Source organism: Schistocerca gregaria, chromosome 5, assembly GCF_023897955.1.
Source record: "Schistocerca gregaria isolate iqSchGreg1 chromosome 5, iqSchGreg1.2, whole genome shotgun sequence".
NCBI lineage: Eukaryota > Metazoa > Arthropoda > Insecta > Orthoptera > Acrididae > Schistocerca > Schistocerca gregaria.
The window spans coordinates 125,616,523-125,636,685 of record NC_064924.1 but is presented as its reverse complement, the minus strand read 5'-3'; positions in this window follow the sequence as shown (position 1 = coordinate 125,636,685).

The following is a 20,163-nucleotide window of genomic DNA, read 5'->3' as shown; positions in this document are numbered from 1 at the left end:
ATGTTGCAGTCCCATCGTCCCTGCATCCTCAAAACGTACTGGTCTGGGCTGCCATTTCTTCCAAAGGAATCATTGGCCCATTTTTCAGATCCGAAACGATTACTGCATCATGCTATCTGGACATTCTTCATGAATTTGTGGCAGTACAAACTGCCTTAGACGACACTGCGAACACCACGTGGTTTATGCAAGATGGTACCCGGCCACATCGCACGGCCGACGTCTTTAATTTTCTGAAGGAATATTTCGATGATCGTGTGATTGCTTTGGGCTATCCGAAACATACAGGAGGCGGCGTGGATTGGCCTCCCTATTCACTAGACATGAACCCCTGTGACTTCTTTCTGTAGGGACACTTGAAAGACCAGGTGTACCGCCAGAATCCAGAAACAATTGAACAGCTGAAGCAGTACATCTCATCTGCATGTGGAGCTATTCCGCCAGACACGTTATCAAAGGTTTCGGGTATTTTCATTCAGAGACTGCGCCATATTATTGCTACGCACGGTGGATATGTGGAAAATATCGTACTATAGAGTTTCCCAGACCGCTGCGCCATCTGTTGTTGACAATTGTAACTACTGTAACTTCGATAGTTTGTCTGCCTGAAAATGTACTGTTGTCCCAAGCATATTGCAACAAACGGTGTATTTCTATCTCTGCTCGTTTAGTTTTTATTGCCGTTTCAAATATACCGGTCATTTTTGAAACACCCTGTATTTGAGGTAGGGTGTCTTAGCTGCCTCCGTCTGTACAACCACCTTGCAGAGCAGCAGAGGAGACGCGGAACGTTGATTAGTAAAAAATGGTTTGGTGCAACGACTTCACAAGAACGCGCTTGACTGTTTTATCTAACGGGAAGTTACTGCTGTGATGTTAGGTACCCAAAAAGAGGTTGTATTACATGTTACAGAGTCTGCTTTTGGTAACACAGAAAACAGAAAGTACAGAACTTCTGAGGCAATTACATACAGATGGGCCAAAATATTACGACAGCTGCCTAATAGCACTGCGGACAAGTGACATAGTGAGATACAATGTGAGCGAAGAGACGGGGATTCACTCTAAGGACGAATTTTTTTTCCTAGTTATCAGTCTTCTGATTGGTTCGATGCGACCGACAGCATCTCAGAGGAGCAGTTGCAACCCACGTTCTCAATTATTTGATGGATGTATTCCAATCTCTGTCCTCCCCTACAGTTTAAGCCCTCTACAAATCCCTCTACTACCTAGAAAGTCATTCTCTGATGTCTTAACACATGACTTACAACCCTACCCCTTTTCCTTGCTAGTGTTTTCCATATATTCCTCACCTCTCCGATTCTGCACAGAAGCTCTTCATTCCTTGCCTTATCAGTACATCTAATTTTCAACATTCTTCTGTAGCGACACGTCTCAAATGCTGCGATTCTCTTCTTTTCCCGTTTTCCCACAGTTCATGCTTCAGGACCATACAGTGCTGTGCTCCAAACGTACATTCTCAGGAATTTCTTCCTCAAATTAAGGCCTATATTTGATACCAGTAGTCTTCTCTTGGCCAGGAATGTCGTTTTTGCCAGTGCTAGTCTGCTTTTGATGTCCTTTCTGCCTCCGCCATTGGTTATTTTGTTACGTAGATAGTCGAGTACCTTAACTTTATCTACTTCTTGACCATCAATCCTGATGTTCTCGCTGTTCTCATTTTTTCTACTTCTCATCACTTTTGATTTACTCTCAATTCATATTGTGTACTCCATTCACCAGATCATGCAATTGTCCTTCACTTCCACTCAGGACACCAGTGTCACCAGTGAATCGTATCATTGATATCCTTTCACCTTGGAGTTTAATCCCACTCCTGAATCTTTCTTTTATTTCTGTCACTGGTTCTTCAATGTGCAGATTGAACGGTAGGGGTGAAGGAGTGCATCCCTTACACCCTCCTTAATACGAGCACTTCGTTCTTGGTCGTCCATTTTTATTATTCCCTCTTGGCTGTTGTACATATTGTATATTACCTGTCTTTCCTTATAGCTTACCCATATTTTTCTCAGAATTTCTACATCTACACCTGTATCCATACTCCGCAAGCCACCTCACGGTCTGTGGCGGAGGGTACCTTGAGTATTCCTAACGGTTCTCCCTTCTATTCCAGTCTCGTATTGTTCGTGGAAAGAAAGATTGTCGGTATGCATCTGTGTGGGCTCTAATCTCTCTGATTTTATCCTCATGATATCTTCGCAAGATATACGTAGGAGGGAGCAACATACTGCTTGTCTCCCCGGTGAAGGTATGTTCCCGAAACTTCAACAAAAGCTTGTACCGAGCTACTGAACGTCTCTTTTGCAGAGTCTTCTGTCATCTCCGTAACCCTTTCGCGATTACTAAATGAACCTGTAACGAAGCGCGCTTTTCTATCTCCTCTATGAATCCTATCTGGTACGGATCCTACACCGGTGAACATTATTCAAGCAGTGGGCTAACAAGTGTACGGTAACCTATTTCGTTTGTTTTCGGACTGCATTTTCTTAGGTTTCTTCTAATGACTCTCAGTCTGGCATCTGCTTTATCGACGATTAATTTTATATGGTCATTCCATTTTAAATCACTCCTAATGCGTACTCCCAGATAATTTATGGAATTAACTGCTTCCAGTTGCTGACCAGCTATATTGTAGCTAAATGATAAAGTATCTTTCTTTCTATGTATTCGCAGCACATTACACTCGTCTACATTGAGATTCAATTGCCATTCCCTGTGCCATCCGTTGCAGATCCTCCTGCATTTCGAACGTCTTGCACCATTTTACATTGTCTAACGTTTATTCCAGGTCTACAAACCCTACGAAAGTGTCTTGATTTATCTTTAGTATTTTTCTCTTATCGACCGCGATGTCAGAACTGCCTCTCTGGCTTGTTTACTTTTATTAAAACCGAACTGATCGTCATCGAACACATCCTCTAGCGACGATGCGGGCTGCAAATTCGGTAATCCATTGGAAACAGCGCCTTTGACAAGGGGCAGCATTGTTATGACTGGCATCTTACCGAGCATCTCGGACACGGCTCTTCGCTTGCTGCAGTCGTGTGGATCTATGGAAAGTGGCTGGAGGACGGTAATACCATGAGTAGGCGACGAGATGTTGGAAGTCCACGCCTCATCACAGACCGTGGCCGTCTGAAGCTCGGCCGCTCTGCAAAACAGTATAGGAGGCGAGCAGTGGCACATCTGACGACGGAGTTCGTTGCTAGTGTAGACACAACTGTTTCAGAGCACGCTGTTCAGTGCACATAGCTGAAAATAAGATTCCGCAGTAGATCACCCCTACTTCGGGGTCCGCTTTCGTAACCTGCTTCAGCAGCTGCAGTTCACACTTCCTGCTACTTTCCGAATGGGTGAGAGCCCTTCACCACCTTGGCTTCAGGCACAGGTTTGTGTTCATTTTGACATCAGCTCGTCCCCAAAGGATTCTACTCCCAAGTTTACCTATCGCTGCAAATCTCTCGAACTTCACTCACAACTTGATGATAGCATATTTTTGTACACTGATGGTTCCAAGTCCGCTCACGGTGTTGGCTGTGCTTTTGTTGTCGGGGATGGTAAGCTTCAATACCGGCTTCTCGACCAGTGCACAATCTGTATCGCACAGCTTTTTGCCCTCTATCCGGCTGTTCACTACCTCTGGAGGCACCAGCTTTCTCGCTTTGTGATCTGCTTTGAATCCTTCAGTGCCCTTCAGAGTCTGGATGACCCAGATCCAGTTCACCCCATCGTTCGACGGATCCAGGACTGCCTCTATCTGTTCCCGGATGGGGGAACCCAAGTGATGTTCATGTGGGTTCCAGGCCGTGTTGGTATGCCTGGGAATGACGCTGATTATGCTGCATCCAAGGCCGCAGTCCATCTCGGTCGGCCCACCTCTTACTCTGTTCCCTTGCATGATGTTCGTACTTCTCTCTATCGGCGTATCACGTAACTTTGGCATGACCATTGGTGCTCCCTTCACGGGGACAGAGAAGTCAGACCTCTCCCAACAGCCTGGTCGACTTCCTCCCAGCCGTCTCGCCGTGAGGGAGTAATATTAGCTCGTTTGCGAATAGGGCACTACCGCTTTAGTCACCGCCACTTGTTGAGTGGCGACCCTGCACCCAGCTATCCTTTTTGTAGCCAGCCAGTAACAGTCCGACATTTCCTGATCCTCTGTCCCTATTTTAGCCACTTACGTCTCAGGTTCGGGCTGCCGCCCGCTTTGACGGCCATTTTTGTGGACTACGTGCGAGCTGTGGCTCACGTTTTAAAGTTTTTAAAAAAGCAGTAATATGACAAAAGTGATTTGATTTCTTCCTTTGTGTCTTGTCAATGTCTTTTAGATACTCTTCCGTAACGTGTTGACGCTTTAGATATGCTTTGTCTTCATTTCTGTATTGGACCTTAAAACGGGTTTTTACCCTCGTGGTCCCAGCATTCTATGGTTCTATACTGGACGCTTATGACCTTAGATGTTTTGCGCCTTAACCCCCCCACCCCAAAAAAAAAAAAGAAAAATCACCCCTACTTGTTTCCACGTCGAACAAACGACATAATCACTAACTACTTCAGTGTGCTATGGATCATCTAGATTAGATGGTTCTTTTGGGGAAGGAGACCAGACAGTGAGGTCATCGGTCTCATCGGATTATGGAAGGATGGGGAAAGAAGTCGGCCGTGCCCTTTCAGAGGAACCATCCCGGCATTTGCCTGGAGTGATTTAGGGAAATCACCATCTAGATTAGACTGCGGAACAATAAATAGGTGTCGCCTGATCAGAGTAACATTTTTTCTCGTTACACGAGGTCAACCGTCGTGTCCCGATACGCCAACATTCAGGGAAAGGATACTTGAAGTACGCATCACGTCACGGTTGCAGGCCGCTTTTGTGCAGTATTGAGCTATGGGGAACATTCTTCAGTAACATAAGAGTAGATATCTTAGGTGTCGAGTAACAGCTTAGATCACTTAAGAAAGGCATGTCTTCGGTCCATGTGGTATACCAATCAGGTTCAAATGGTTCAAATGGCTAAGAGCAGTATGGGACTTAACATCTGAGGTTATCAGCCCCCTAGAACTTAGAACTACTTAAACCTAACTGACCTAAGAACATCACACACATCCATGCCCGAGGCAGGGTTCGAACCTGCGACCGTAGCAGTCGCGCGATTCCGGACTGAAGCCCCTAGAACAGCTCGGCCACCGCGGCCGGCTAATCAGATTACTTTCAGAGTATGGAGACACAATAGCGCCTTTCTTAGCAATCATATACCACCGCTCACTTGACGAAAGGTCTGCTCCTAAAGACTGGAAAGTAGCACAGGTCACACCAGTATTCAAAAAAGGAAACAGGAGTAACCCATTGAATTACAGACCAGTATCACTGACCTGACCTCAATAGGATTTTGGAACATATGCTGTACTTGAACATTATGAATCACCTTGAAGAAAATGACTTGTCGATATAAATCCAACACGGATTCAGAAAATATCGTTCATGTGTAACGCAGCTCTTTATTGCCATGAAGTAATGAGTGCTGCCGACAAGGGATCTCAGATCGATTCCATATTCCTAGATTTCCAGAAGGCTTTTGATACCGTTCCTCACAAGCGACTATTAATCAAACTGCGTGCATATGGAGTATCGTCTCAGTTGTGTGATTGGAATCGTGATTTCCTCTCAGAGAGGTCACAGTGCGTAGTGATGGACAGTAAATCATCAAGTAGGACAGAAGTGGTATCAGGCGTTCTGCAAGATAGTGTCATAGGCCCTCTGCTGTTCCTGATTTACATAAATGATCTAGGTTATAATCTGAGCAGCCGCCTTAGATTGTTTGCAGATGACGCTGTCATTTACCGTCTAGTGAAATCATCAGACGATCAATTCCAACGATGTAGAGACAATTTATGTATTGTTCAGGAAGTGCCAATTCGGACCAAACAGAGAAAAGTGCGAGGTGATCCACATGGATACTAAAGGAAATCCGATAAATTTTGGATATACGATAAATCGCACAAATCTAGGGGCTGTCAATTTGGCTAAATACACTCCTGGAAATGGAAAAAAGAACACATTGACACCGGTGTGTCAGACCCACCATACTTGCTCCGGACACTGCGAGAGGGCTGTACAAGCAATGATCACACGCACGGCACAGCGGACACACCAGGAACCGCGGTGTTTGCCGTCGAATGGCGCTAGCTGTGCAGCATTTGTGCACCGCCGCTGTCAGTGTCAGCCAGTTTGCCGTGGCATACGGAGCTCCATCGCAGTCTTTAACACTGGTAGCATGCCGCGACAGCGTGGACGTGAACCGTATGTGCAGTTGACGGACTTTGAGCGAGGGCGTATAGTGGGCATGCGGGGGGCCGGGTGGGCGTACCGCCGAATTGCTCAACACGTGGGGCGTGAGGTCTCCACAGTACATCGATGTTGTCGCCAGTGGTCGGCGGAAGGTGCACGTGCCCGTCGACCTGCGACCGGACCGCAGCGACGCACGGATGCACGCCAAGACCGTAGGATCCTACGCAGTGCCGTAGGGGACCGCACCGCCACTTCCCAACAAATTAGGGACACTGTTGCTCCTGGGGTATCGGCGAGGACCATTCGCAACCGTCTCCATGAAGCTGGGCTACGGTCCCGCTCACCGTTAGGCCGTCTTCCCTTCACGCCCCAACATCGTGCAGCCGGCCTCCAGTGGTGTCGCGACAGGCGTGTATGGAGGGACGAATGGAGACGTGTCGTCTTCAGCGATAAGAGTCGCTTCTGCCTTGGTGCCAATGATGGTCGTATGCGTGTTTAGCGCCGTGCAGGTGAGCGCCACAATCAGGACTGCATACGACCGAGGCACACAGGGCCAACACCCGGCATCATGGTGTGGGAAGCGATGTCCTACACTGGCCGTATATCTCTGGTGATCGTCGAGGGGACACTGAACAGTGCACGGTACATCAAAACCGTCATCGAACCCCTCGTTCTATCATTCCTAGACCGGCAAGGGAACCTGCTGTTCCAACAGGACAATGCACGTCCGCATGTATCCCGTGCCACCCAACGTGCTCTAGAAGGTGTAAGTCAATTACCCTGGCCAGCAAGATGTCCGGATCTGTCCCCCATTGAGCATGTTTGGTACTGGATGAAGCGTCGTCTCACGCGGTCTGCACGTCCAGCACGAACGCTGGTCCAACTGAGGCGCCAGGTGGAAATGGCATGGCAAGTCATTCCACAGGACTACATCCAGCATCTCTACGATCGTCTCCATGGGAGAATAGCAACCTGCATTGCTGCGAAAGGTGGATATACACTGTACTAATGCCGACATTGTGCATGCTCTGTTGCCTGTGTCTATGTGCCTGTGGTTCTGTCAGTGTGATCATGTGATGTATCTGAGCCCAGGAATGTGTCAATAAAGTTTCCCCTTCCTGGGACAATGAATTCACGGTGTTCTTATTTCAGTTTTCAGGTGTGTACTTAGGAATTACAATTACGAGCAACTTAAATTGGGAAGACCACATAGATAATATTGTGGGGAAGGCGAAACAAAGACTGCACTTTGTTCGCCGAACACTTAGAAGATGCGACAGACCCACGAAAGAAACAGCCTACATTACACTTGCCCGTCCTCTACTGAAATATTACTGCGCGCTGTGGGATCCTTACCAGGTAGGATTGACGGAGGACATCGAAAAGGTGCAAAGAAGGGCAGTTCGTTTCGTGTTATCCCGCAATAGAGGTGAGAGTGTGACTGATATGATATGCAAGTTGAGGTGGCAGTCACTGAAACAAAGGCGCTTTTCTTTGCGGCGAGGCCTATTTACGAAATTCCGGTCACCAACTTTGTCTTGCGAATGCGGAAATATTTTGTTGACACTTACCTAAGTAGGGAGAAATGATCATAATAATAAAATAAGAGAAATCAGAGCACGAACGGAAAGATTTAGGTGTTCCTATATCCCATGCGCCATTCGAGAGTGGAATGGTAGAGAAGTAGTATGAAAATGGTTATGTCAGGCACTTAAGTCTGAATTGCAGAGTAACCATGTAGATGTAGATGTACACACCTCGACTTCCACGGCACTGTGGTAGTAATCGAAGGCAGCATGGCACCTACAGACTGCGTGAACATTACTGCGGGCCACGTGCACCAACTTCATACTTGATGTCCTCCCCGACGGCGATTGCATATTCCCGGAGGGTCCAAGTCACAAGGCGAGAATCGTGAGACAATGGTATGAAGTGCACGATAGTGAACTCTACTGATGTCTTAAATTCTACTAATTCGCTCCCGGTGGCACACTGGGACGCCATCTGGCACCTGCTCACAAATCAACAATCCGTAATTTACAGGAACTGTTTGACCTGTGCTCATAAATCTAAATGTGGAGCAACGCGGTAAGCAGGTAGTCATAATGTTTCGGCTCGTCAGTGTATGAAACATAGCCACTGTAGTGAATGTCATTAATGTGCAGACAAATACAGTTGTCTACATTCATCAACAGCGAACATAGTAAGACACCAAAAGATCGGCCACAGTAAATTCCAACATAACTGGACTCCACTGAGAAGGCAGTAAATATAACATTAACCTCTCATGACAAAGTAGCTTTCGCCTATCTGCACTCAATATTATAGCTCCAGTTTAATGTGTAGGGTGCGGTCCATGTTACGTGTTAAGACTGTTACCACTGATCATTACGTAGACGGACGTGGCGGGACCGTCAACTGGTGAGTGTACATATTCTCTTCTCTATTACTGCTATCACTGTCCAGCAACACAGCATTAAATGTTTTCCACTTGGAGGGCCTTGGAAAACGTGTGATGTGTTGGTTTCACCTTAATGGAGCATCTTTTTGCTAAGCCATCATTTTCTTTTTCTATATCTATTGCTACATCACGGAAGAGTTCACCACTAACAGGAGATAGCCCATTCATAGCTTAGAACTTTTTCGACAAAAATCTCTCCCAATGGTACTCTTTCTTTGGACGCAATCATCAATAATTCTATGGGAGAAAAATCAGGTATGCCATCAGTATGAGGGTTGCGTAAAATTTGTTCTGTGCGCATTTGAAGTGCTTGTGCATTGTGTTTCTGTGGGTTAAGTAGAAACCCATTCTATTTTTTTGCCAAGATACGCGGAAAATCACGCTAAAGCCACACCCAGGCACTCGGGTAGATTAGATCGATAGCCTTTAACACGTCAGTAATAACATCATAAAACGATTCTTTTATTAAGTTTCTTGCTGGAGCCTAGATTGTCCTGCGTCATCTGTAGTGCCAAGACTGGCTTGCCTGCCCTTCAAGATTGCCTGACCTTATTACCCAATTTTTGCTTACGTTTATAAAATAGTATCCATAAATTCAATTAATATTACCCTCTCACTGGATTTAGTTGGTGGTGATCGTGTTTTTAATAGACTCAGCAGCTGGATTATAGATTTATTTTCGTGACACAGCTTCGTATAAAGAGAATGAACTTATATAATATCAGCAGTTGAACTGACGTTCCTGCATGCGGAAAGATAAACAATAAAGGCCACCATCGAAAAACGGACAAATAACTTCCGAAACATTGTTACAAGCTTGTAAGATTTTGTTTGTGTTTAGAACGTAAAATAAATTGGAAACAAGCATGAATACACTAGCAATATCCACCATTTACTATCACTATAAATTAATCAGTTGTCAATGGATGAAGAAAGCAATAAACATTGTCACACAAACGTGTATAACAGATAAATTAATTAACCTCTATGTTCTTAAGCGACCATTAAATGATTGATGACCGGTGCAATATTTAGCTTACGTGGACCCACAGCCTGTTGCAGAGCACCACTGCGTATTTGGCCAAATTCTTACCATACACAGTGACAAAAGAAATATGCAAGATACACTTTAATGAAACTAAATCGGTCACTGAACCACGCTGACTGGCACGGGAGGACCATGAATCTATTTAAGTACAATAGTGTACACCCAGTCAAATTTTCACTACATATAAATGCGTAAGGCGTAACCAAGAAATTTGACTGATTAATAATTTGCACACTGTTTAAGGCGTGCCGTCCCTCAGACTGTTATATCCGGCTACACCCTCTTTTACAGGCAGTTTCACTGTCAATCAAGTTACAGAATACAAACACACTTCTTGCTAACAAAATGTCACTGATTGCAATGGTGTGCTGTACCTAAAACTTTAAGGAGGCCCTTAAGCTCACATGACATAAAATGACATACAACATACTCGTTCGTACTGCTGTAGGCAAAATTAAGTAAATATAATCGAATATACACTACTGGCCATTAAAATTGCTACACCAAGATGAAATGCAGATGATAAACAGTTATTCATTGGACAAATATATTATACTAGAACTGACATGTGATTACATTTTCACACCATTTGGGTGCATAGATCCTGAGAAATCAGTACCCAGAACAACCACCTCTGGCCGTAATAACGGCCTTGATACGCCTGGGCATTGAGTCAAACACAGCTTGGATGGCGTGTACAGGTATAGCTGCCCATGCAGCTTCAACACGATACCACAGTCCATCAAGAGTAGTGACTGGCGTATTGCAACGAGCCAGTTGCTCAGCCACCATTGACCATACATTTTCAGTTGATCAGAGATCTGGAGAATGTTCTGAGCAGGGCAGCAGTCAAACATTTTCTGTATCCAGAAAGGGCCGTACAGGTCCTGCAACACGCGGTCGTGTATTATCCTGCTGAAATGTAAGGTTTCGCAGAGATCGAATGAAGGGTAGCGCCACGGGTCGTAACACAGCTGAAATGTAACGTCCACTGTTCAAAGTGCCGTCAATGCGAACAAGAGGTGACCGAGACGTGTAACCAACGGCACCCCATACCATCACGCCGGGTGATACGCCAGTATCGCGATGACGCAAACACGCTTCTAACGTGCGTTCACCGCGATGTCGCCAAACACGGATGCGACCATCATGATGCTGTAAACAGAACCTGGATTCATCCGAAAAAATGACGTTTCACCATTCGTGCACACACGTTCGTAGTTGAGTACACCATCGCAGGCGCTCCTGTCTGCGATGCAGCATCAAGGGTAACCGCAGCCGTGGTCTCCGAGCTGATAGTCTATGCTGCTGCAAAAGTGGTCGAACTGTTCGTGCAACAACGTTTCACCAGGCAATGAGAAATCGGTTGGAAACATTCCTCATGTCAGCACGTTGTAGGTGTCGCTACCGGCGCCAACCTTGTGTGAATGCTCTGAAAAGCTAATCATTTGAGTATCACAGCATCTTCTTCCCTTCGGTTAAATTTCGCGTCTGTAGCACGTCATCTTCGTGCTGTAGCAATTTTAATGGCCAGTAGTGTATAAAGAAATTATTCATTTTTATGAACGCCTGGAGCATTTGGAAGTTGCACTATCCCTCATACTAAAAAAATTACTCCACCTGATATTTTGCACTCTTTAGCAAAGCAATTAATTAAATATTTAAACAAAAACTTGCAGTTCTTCTATTACTGGGAACTATTCTTGGCGCAGAAATAGAAACCTGACACACGTGAAGTGAAACAGGTCAAAGATGTATGCCTGACACACATACATTAGATTAATCTCTATTTTTAATAAAAGTCACTAAACACTGGTTCATGCAAAACGTAAGAGTTGTAATGCATTACACTGCTAGGTGGTGGTAGCGGAGTTGCTGTGGGGGCGGTCCTGACCAGAATTATGCAACTGTGGCTCTCCAGATAATTTTCTTTCATCAGTTTTTTGGCTGGCTCGATGCGGGACACCTCGAATTTCCCTCGTGTGACAAACTCTTCACCTCAGAGTTGCCCTGGCAACCAACGTCCTCAATTATATGTTGGACGTTTTCCAACCTCTGTCTTCCTCTACATTTTTTACACTCTGCATCTGCGTACAGAACCATGGCAGCTATCTCTGACTTCTTAACAGATATCCTATCATCCTCTCCTTTCTTCTTATCAGCATTTTTACATATATTCCTTTCCTCGCCGACAATGCGGGAGACCACCTCATTCCTTACCTGATCAATCTACCTTATTTCCACCGTTTTTCTCTAGCACGACACCTCAAATACTTCGATTCTCTTGTATTTCCGTTTTTCCACATTCCATACCTCACAGGTATACGATAATGTGTTTCAAATCTACGTTCTCATTATATTCTTCCTCAACTCAAAACCTATGTTTGATGCTAGCGGACTTCTCTTGGTCAAAAATGCCCTTTTTGCCAAAGACAGTCTGCTTTTTATGACCTCCTTGCTCCGTCAATAATGAGTTATTTTGCAGTCTAGGTAGAAGAATTCCTTAACTTCATATACTTTCTGATCACCGGTTCTGATGTTAAGTATCTCACTGTTCTCATTTCTGCTACTTCTCATTACTTTCGTCGTTCTTCGACTTAAACTCAAGCCATATTCTGTCCTCAGCAGACCGTTCATTCCATTCAGCACAATCAGTAGTTCTTCTTCACTTTCCTTGAAGACAACAATGTCATTAGTGAATCTTATCATCGATATCATTTCACCTTCAATTGTAATTCCACTCTTGGTCTTTTCTTTTATTTCCATCATTGCTTCTTCGATACAGAGATTGAACAGTAGGGGTGGAAGACTACATCCCTGTCTTACATCCTTTTCAATCCGTACATTTTGTTCGTCATCTTCAATTCTCATTGGTCCCTACTGACTTTTTTTGTACATACTGTATATTACCTGTCTCTCCCTATAGTTTACCCCTATTTTTCTCCGAATTTATAACATTTTGCACCATTCTACATTGTCGAATGTTTTTTACAGGTGGACAGATCCTATCAATGTGTCTTGATTTTTCTTCAGTACTGCTTCTATTATCAACTGCAACGTCGGAATTGCCTCTCTTGTACCACTATCTTTCTTGAAACCAAACTGATTGTCCTCTTAACGGATTCGGAATTTTCTTTTCCATTCTCCTGTATATTATTCTTGTAAGCAGCTTGTATGCATTGTGTGTTAAGCTGATTGTACGATGGTTCTCACATTTATAAGCCTTTGCTATCTTTGGAATTATGTGGATCACGAGTTTCTGAAAGTCTGATGGTATATCGTCTGTCTCATATATTCTACACAACAACGAGATGTATGTTGCCATTTCTCCAAATGATTTTAGAAATTCCGATGGATTGTTATCCATGCCTTCTGTTTTATATGATATTAAGTCTTACAAATTTCTTTTAAATTCCGATTCCAGTACTGGATCCCCTATCGCTTCTCTATCAACTCATTTTTCTTCTACTGCCACGTCATTAGACAAGTCCTGTCCCTCACAATGGCCTTCAATGTACTCTTTCCACCTATCCGGTATCTCTCCTACAATTCGCAAGTGCACTCTTAATGTTTTCGCCGTTGCTTTTAATTTTGCAGAATTTTTTTTTATGTAGCCAGTTCGGTTTAGCTTCCCTGCACATCCTATTTACACACATCAAAAAAAAAGTTTTGTGTCACCTCGATTCCGAGAGTTCCAGGACCTGTACAGAAAATTGGAATAGAGATCAACATAAACATCACTTCCGCCCTTTTTATTGCTCATAAAAACCACACATTTCATATTGTACCACCACACAGCGAGACCTTCAGAGGAGGTGGTCCAAATTGCTGTACACACTGGTACTGCTAATACGCAGTAACACGTCCTCTTTCATTGATGCATTTATGTATTCGTCGTGGCGTACTATCCACAAGTTCATCAAGGACTCTTGGTCCAGTTTGTCCCACTCCTTAACGGCGATTTGGCGTAGATCCCTCATAGTGGTTTCAATCAATCCCAGGTATAATCGATAGGCTTCATGCCCGGAGAAGATACTGGCCACTCTAGTCGAGCGATGTCGTTATCCTGAAGGAAGTCATTCACAAGATTTGCACGATGGGGTCGCGAATTGTCGTCCATAAAGACGAATGGTTCGCCAATATGCTGCGATATGGTTGCACTATCGGTGGCATTCACGTATTGTACAGCAGTTACGGCGCCTTCCATGGCCACCAGCGGCGTACGCTCGTCCCACATAATGCGACCACAAAATAGCCGGGAACCTACTCCTTGCCGCACTCCCTGGACAGTGTGTCTAAGGCGTTCAGCTTGACTGGGTTGCCTCCAATCACATCTCTGACGATTCTCTGGTTGAAGGCATGTGCGACACTCATCAATGAAGAGAACATTATGCCAATCCTGAGCGGACCATTCGGTTCGTTCTGGGCCGATTTGTATCGCACTGCATGGTGTCGTGGTTTTGCAAAGATAGACCTCGCCGTGAACGTCGAGAGTGAAGTTGCGCATCATACAGCCCGTTGCGCACAGTTTGAGTCGTAACACGACGTCCTGTGGCTGCACGAAAAGCATTATTATACATAGTGGCGTTGCTGTCAGGGTTCCTCCGAGTCATAATCCGTAGGAAGCCGTCATCCATTGCAGTAGTAGCCATTGGGCGGCCTGAGCGAGGCATGTCATTGACAGTACCTGTCTCTCTATATCTCCTCCGTGTCAGAACTACATCGTTTCGGTTCACTCCGAGACGCCTGGATACTTACCTTGTTGAGAGCCCTTCCTGGCACAAAGTAACAATGCGGACACGATCGAACCGCGGTATTGACCGTCTAGGCATGGTTGAACACGAGCCGTGTACCTCCTTCCGGGTGGAATGACTGGAACTGATCGGCTGTCCGACCCCCTGTGTGTAATAGGCGCTGCTCGTGCTTGGTTATTTGCATCTTTTGGCGGGTGTAGTGAGATCTCGGAGCAGTCAAAGGGACTGTACCCGTGATGCCATATCCACAGTCAGGGTCTATCTTCAGGAGTTCTGGGAACCGGGGAGATACAAAACCTTTTTTGATGTGTGCATTTCATTCCTAAGTGACTTATATTTTTGTATGCCTCAGTTTCCCTGAAATGTTTTGTACTTCCTTGTTTCGTACACCGAGTGATGTATTTCTCCTGTTACCCATTCTTTCTTCGAAGTTACTTTCTTTGTAGCTATGCTTTCCCATCAAACTTCCGTGATTACCCTGTTCAGAGGTGTCCATTACTCTTCAACTGAACTGCCTATTGGGCAAATCATAACATATATATATATATATATATATATATATATATATATATATATATATATATATATATATATATATATATATAGTGTGTGTGTGTACGAACTGTCGGTAGTGTTACATACTGAATACGTGTTACAAACTCATCACATATGTTACAGTCGGTAAAGATTATGGTGAAAGTAATTGTTAAATGGGAGGCCATACCAAGAGAATTATCTTTCTGGGTAAGCTAATTGAAAGGAACCTATTGTGTATGTGCGCAAAATAAATGGGAATTAATGCTACGGATTTCTTGAAAGTAAAGTACCCCTCGTATATAAGTATGGCTGTCGGCCTTCATCATCCTATAAACAAAAAGTGACGGAGGATAACCAGCTACAGGAATGAAGCAAATGGAATATGGCCATTGCATGCCTTATTTCACGATTATTGGGGAAAACTGTATGTATCGCATATCTACGTTCAAAAATTAACAAGAAGCACATGAAACGTTAAAATACTTAGTACAGTGTATATACACATGATTGCTCCGCAAGACATTGTGGGAAATAGGACAAAAGAGGTGTTACCCCCAGTGATTTCGACAAATCAACTTCAAACAACGCGACGGAAATAATTACATTACTCCTGGCATAAGAAAGGTCGCTATTCAGACATGCACAGGAAATAACAAATGCAGTTTTCAGGGAAATGATCAAGTCATGGGAATACAAGATTCAGTGTAATATGAGACACTACCAGTCTGCACCATGCCAAAGTCGGAACCAGATTGAAACGAAGAATTAGGCGTTTCCCATTTCCTGGCAATCCATGGATAAGTTGTGACAATAACTAGCGCAGCCCCGCAGGGATCTTGGCTATATGTTGACTTATCTGACAAGAGGAAAATGGTCGTCTTGCATTCCCTTCCTTTCTGGTGAGTCCGAGATATATCCACGCCAGAAATATTAGAGGCCAAAGAGGGCCTTTCTGTGTTGCTAACCTATGAACTAATAGGAATCGCTTTTGAATATTTTTGAAATTGCTGACCACAACGGACGAAACCGAAAAGGCACACTTTTAGTGAACAATCATGTAACGACCAAACTTGACCGTTCTTGCATGGGAAATTCAGACACGTAACGTCATGGTAAGCTGTCGTACAATCGACCTTTAAAGTGTGGGTGGAGACACACCTTATCAAAGCCGCTTTTGTTCAGAAACTTTCACGCCTAGCCGACAAAACCTAGACACAGCTTATCAACAGCCCCGTAGAGTGAGCAAGATGTGGTATTTGCGGAGCCCCTTCACTCTGGAGGAGATGTCTAAGGCAAATTACAAAGAATGACATGCAACACAGTCCCTACCATATGGCATAACTATTATCGTATTAGTCAAATCAATATTGCTTCTCCATTGCCATATTAAAAGCTACGCCCACGTACACATGGGAAAGGTCGGGATAAAGCTACCACATAGATCGTAATTAGTTCTATTGAAATTGATATCTGCTGCGTCTTACGTGGAAATGACTAACGAAAACTAATCTTTAACGGAGGTGGAATGCAAGGTGATGTCTCACTAAGAAGTGCAATAGAGAGGAAAATGACAGCATTTTTAATGTTCGCTCGCCTTAGTAACATCCCTCTTTCGTATCTGCTGTCGGCTTGAAATCGCATATTAGCTTGGGTTGGGACGTCGGTAATTGTTGCAGACCAATATCACTATTTTACTGATCATGAAAATGTAGAGAATAAATGACATTTCATTCCGAGTGGCTTACTACATTTCACAAATAGATAGTGAGTGGTGATGCAAATAAACAGAATAGGCAGAAGTATGAGAGGATCTTAGGCTACATGAGAGGTTCCTGACAGTATAATCTCAGTCATAGAACAAAGGTGTCATGGTGCTGCCGTCTTACTCACACATTTCGTCATATAAACTCTGTCTGCGTTATACCAGTTGCAAATAACTTAGCGACCTTTTACTGGCTATCAAGAGAATGAAGTTTAACAGACTGATGGTTTATATCGCAAAAACTTACCTTCAGTACGTTGCAAGTTCTCAATAAAAATGTTCCGGATTAGGTGATGTTTATTTTGTTTGTGTCAAACAAGCATAAACAATGCCCAAATTCCTACTGTTTTGACCTATGTTGCAGCAGAATACATGTTCAGCGAAAACTTCGGTGAGAAAGTTGTGTATCTGTCAGCCTTTCCGTCTTTTCCAGACAATGAGTTCACAACGAAATGAGAGACAGCAATGGCAGTTTGCCACCAACGCTTTCCAAAAATTTATTCAATCCAGGGCGACTAAACCAAAACACTAGCTCTGAGAAAATTTCTCTGCGTCATGTAGCAGAGCCACAGTGGTGAAACCTTTTCAAACATCATCTGCACATGTTGTTGTTGTTGTTGTTGTGGTCTTCAGTCCTGAGACTGGTTTGATGCAGCTCTCCATGCTACTCTATCCTGTGCAAGCTTCTTCATCTCCCAGTGCTTACTGAAACCTACATCCTTCTGAATCTGCTTAGTGTATTCATCTCTTGGTCTCCCTAAACGACTTTTACCCTCCACGCTGCCCTCCCATGCTAAATTTGTGATCCCTTTATGCCTCAAAACAAGTCCTAGCAACCGGTCCCTTCCTTTTGTAAAGTTGTGGCACAACCTCCTCTTCTCCCCAATTCTATTCAATACCTCCTCATTAGTTATGTGATCTACCCATCTAATCTTCAGCATTCATCTGTAGCACCACATTACGAAAGCTTCTTATTCTCTTCTTGTCCAAACTATTGATCGTCCATGTTTCACTTCCATACATGGCTACATTCCATACGAATACTTTCAGAATTTGAAAGAGAGTATTCCAGTCAACATTGTCAAAAGCTTTCTCTAAGTCTACAAATGCTAGAAACGTAGGTTTGCCTTTTCTTAATCTTTCTTCTAAGATAAGTCGTAAGGTCCGTATTGTCTCACGTGTTCGAACACTTCTACGGAATCCAAAATGATCTTCCCCGAGGTCTGCTTCTACCAGTTTTTCCATTCGTCTGTAAAGAATTCGCGTTAGTATTCTGCAGCTGTGACTTATTAAACTGATTGTTCGGTAATTTTCACGTCTGACAACACCTGCTTTCTTTGGGATTGGAATTAATATATTCTTCTTGAAGTCTGAGGGTATTTCGCCTCTCTCATACATCTTGCTCACCAGATGGTAGAGTTTTGTCATCACTGGCTCTCCCAAGGCTGCCAGTAGTTCTAAAGGAATTTTGTCTACTCCCGGGGCCTTGTTTCGACTCAGGTCTTTCAGTGCTCTGTCAAACTCTTCACGCAGTATCTTATCTCCCATTTCGTCTTCATCTACTTCCTCTTCCATTTCCGTAATATTCTCCTCAAGTACTTCGCCCTTGTATAAACCCTCTATATACTCCTTCCACCTTTCTGCCTTCCGTTCTTTGCTTAGAACTGGTTTTCCATCTGAGCTCTTGATATTCATACAAGTGGTTCTCTTCTCTCCAAAGGTCTCTGTAATTTTCCTGTATTCAGTATCTATCTTACCCCTCGTGAGATAAGCCTCTACATCCTTACATTTGTCCTCTAGCCATCCCTGCTTAGCCATTTTGCACTTCCTGTCGATCTCATTTTTGAGATGTTTGTATTCTTTTTTGTCTGCTTCATTTACTGCATTTTTATATTTTCTCCTTTCATCAATTAAGTTCAATATTTCTTCTGTTACCCAAGGATTTCAACTAGCCCTCGTCTTTTTACCTGCTTGATCCTATGCTGCCTTCACTATTTCATCCCTCAGAGGTACCCATTCTTCTTCTATTGTATTTCTTTCCCCCATTCCTGTCAATTGTTCCCTTATGCTCTCCCTGAAACTCTCTACAACCTCTGGTTTAGTCAGTTTATCCATGTCCCATCTCCTTAAATTAGCACCTTTTTGTAGTTTCTTCAGTTTTAATCTACAGTTCATAGCCAATAGATTATGGTCAGAGTCCACATCTGCCTCTGGATATGTCTTACAATTTAAGACCTGGTTCCTAAATCTCTGTCATACCATTATATAATCTATCTGATAACTTTTAGTATCTCCAGCATTCTTCCGTGTATACAACCTTCTTTTACGATTCTTGAACCAATTGCTGGCTATGATGAAGTTATGCTCTGTGCAAAATTCTACCAGACGGCTTCCACTTTCATTTCTTCGCCCCAATCCATATTCACCTACTATGTTTCTTTCTCTCCCTTTTCCTACAGACGAATTCCAGTCACCCATGACTATTAAATTTCCGTCTCCCTTCACTACCTGAATAATTTCTTTTACCTCATCATACATTTCATCAATTTCTTCATCATCTGCAGAGCTAGTTTGCATATAAACTTGTACTACTCTGGTAGGCGTGGGCTTTGTGTCTATCTTGGCCACAATAATGCGTTCACTGTGCTGTTTGTAGTAGCTTACCCGCACTCCTATTTTTTTATTCATTATTAAACCTACTCCTGCATTACCCCTATTTGATTTTGTATTTATAATCCTGTATTCATCTGACCAAAAGTCTTGAGCCTCCTGCCACCGAACTTCACTAATTCCCACTATATCTAACTTTAACCTATCCATTTCCCTTTTTAAATTTTCTGACCTACCTGCCCAATTACGGGATCTGACATTCCACGCTCCGATCCGTAGAATGCCAGTTTCTTTCTCATAACGACATCCTCTTGAGTAGTCCCCGCCCGGAGATCCGACACATAGAGAACGTATTTACACAATCCGAGTATACAGCTTCTAATTTCCATTGTGTTGGCCATGGTGGCCGTGCGGTTCTAGGCGCTACGGTCGCAGGTTCGAATCCTTTCTCGGGCATGGATGTGTGTGATGTTCTTAGCTTAGCTAGGTTTAAGTAGTTCTGTTCTAGGGGCTGATGACCTCAGATGTTAAGTCCCATAGTGCTCAGAGCCATTTGGACCAATTTCCATTGTATAGGGTAATCAGTTTACGATTCGTCGTCTTTCCGTTGTACTGACCCCTTCAGTGCTTTTATAGAGGAGTAGGTTACATGCCAGAACTGAATTTCGACCCTCCTGTCCT